Source organism: Coenobita brevimanus, chromosome 78 (assembly GCF_032717465.1).
Source record: "Coenobita brevimanus isolate Jiangsu-jjx chromosome 78, ASM3271746v2, whole genome shotgun sequence".
Lineage (NCBI taxonomy): Eukaryota > Metazoa > Arthropoda > Malacostraca > Decapoda > Coenobitidae > Coenobita > Coenobita brevimanus.
Genome location: NC_137031.1, coordinates 33,381,953 through 33,384,058, shown reverse-complemented (window position 1 = coordinate 33,384,058; position 2,106 = coordinate 33,381,953). Strand labels below are relative to the sequence as shown.

The 2,106-nt window shown below is 41.0% G+C and overlaps 1 non-coding gene across 1 annotated transcript; it reads right to left on the bottom strand.

Annotated features, from left to right (window-relative positions):
- Window positions 1–1,680: 1,680 nt before the first annotated feature.
- Window positions 1,681–1,753, bottom strand: TRNAK-CUU (transfer RNA lysine (anticodon CUU)). Its single transcript has one exon. It is a non-coding gene; the product is annotated as a tRNA-Lys (tRNA).
- Between the last annotated feature and the right edge of the window lie 353 nt (window positions 1,754–2,106).

Sequence of the window (2,106 nt, the reverse complement as noted above, 5' to 3'; positions counted from 1 at the left end):
CCGAGTACGTCAGATTTATTTCATTCTTGTCATTACCAGACTGTTTTATTTAGCTCACAGGAGACATCTAGTTATGGACAGGTTAATGAAAAGATGTGACTGACCCCCCGAATTCGAAATACCTCTCCTGTACTGAAGGAGTTGACCTCTTCAGTCCGATGCCATATTAACCCTTCATGCATGTGTGGTCCATATTATGTCAAACTTGTGTTAGTGATTTTGTTCATACACATATTCACGGGTCGAAATTTGACCTTGGCCCTGTGACCTTGACCTTTGGCTGATTGTTCTCAAGATCGAATTGCCCTCAGTTCTTCCACCAAGTTTGGTCTTAAACTTTGACCTGCCGCTATGATCTTGATTTTGATGTATTGTTTTCCAAGCAATAGGTCAACCCCTCTGTTGTTCCTCTACTCCTTTTCCAGACTTGGTTATAAATCAACTAAAAACTGTTGGAATTACTTTGTTCACACACGCGTGCGCGCGCGTCGAGCAAAATACGTAACGCACTCTCCCTTCCCAAGTGCATGTCATAAAAAAAAAATCTCAGGATGGAGGGTTTAGCACGTGTTATGAGGTTTTCTGGGGGACGTTTATGGCGACAGGTGTGGTCGTGAAATAAAAAGCTTACGGCCTATATTTCCACTCTCTTGATACCCACACGAAGCACACCAGCCTATGTTTTCCATTATGTTAAGTGTTCACCTCCGCCAAACATATGCTGATGATTAAGAAGAACTTCCCTTTTTTTTTTTTTAATGTCTGCTACCGCCTGAGTAATTAATCTTTTCAGTCCGATGACATATTTAAATATCTTTTTTGTGTTATGTGCTGCCAATTTTTATTAACTTTAAGAAAGCTATCTGATTGTGAAAGAGGTAAACAGTGTTAAGGCTATATTTAACACACACACACACACACACACACACACACACACACACACACAGAAGGCCACTATGATATCGCCTTTACCCTGTCTAATAACAATTCATAAACCCTTCAATATGCTTAGTTTGCCTTCATTTTGACTCATTATTAAATAATGTCGCTTTGATTTCCCCTTTAGCACTATAGCAGCAACGCAGAAAACCCTCATTGTACCTGCATTTCCACTCATTACTGCTAAACGCTCTGTGTCACTTACCTGTGGATCAAGATTGGCAGGTGGTGGGTGTGGTTGTACCTGGATATGACGGGGTGTTTGCGTCCCTGATATCATTGCATTTTAGTCTTTCTACACCAGACTCTTTTTTAAGGGTTACTTGAGAGAGAGAGAGAGAGAGAGAGAGAGAGAGAGAGAGAGAGGAACTAGTTAGAGAGATCAGGTGTTCCCCTAATGTCACTCTCATGTCATCCTTTGAAGCATTTTTCCCATCCAAGACTATTTCGGTGCGGACCTGGCTGTAGGAAGTGTGATACAGTATTCAGCCGGTGTAGCACAGAGGCATCGTTATGTTCTGATCATGGCTGGTTAATTGATAAAAGGCTGTGTATTTCATCATTCATTATCATCATCATCATCGTAATCTAATTTTCCTGTACTTCTTTTTGGTTAATAAGGATCTAGCAATAATCCTTCTTCCCCTACAACACTATTCGCACCGAGTTATTTTTGTGCAGTTTGAAGAATCGAACTAAGGCCAAACTATCCTATAAATCACAAGACCCAAAAATATTTACCGCCCAACGTGGGGCTCGAACCCACGACCCCGAGATTAAGAGTCTCGTGCTCTACCGACTGAGCTAGCCGGGCTCCGAGTTTGCATCTCCAAAAGCTACATTGTTATCGTCGCCCATCATCAGTCATTATCCATAATCTATCATCATCATCATGGCTTTAGTGACTATTTATAATGGTGCCGCAGATCAGATTGATGGTGATAATGACTGATGATGATAATTGACAGTGATGATGATGATGATGAGACTGATGATAGAGATGGTGATGATGATTGGTGCTGACGAAGATAATGACGATTATGATACGTAGATATTTTTCGTTTAAGTGAGGTGAATCTTAAGTCGTCTATATGTTTCTCAGTCCTTCAGCCGTCAGACACAGCACCTGATCCACAAGCAACCTCACTATAAAATTATTGTTTGTCC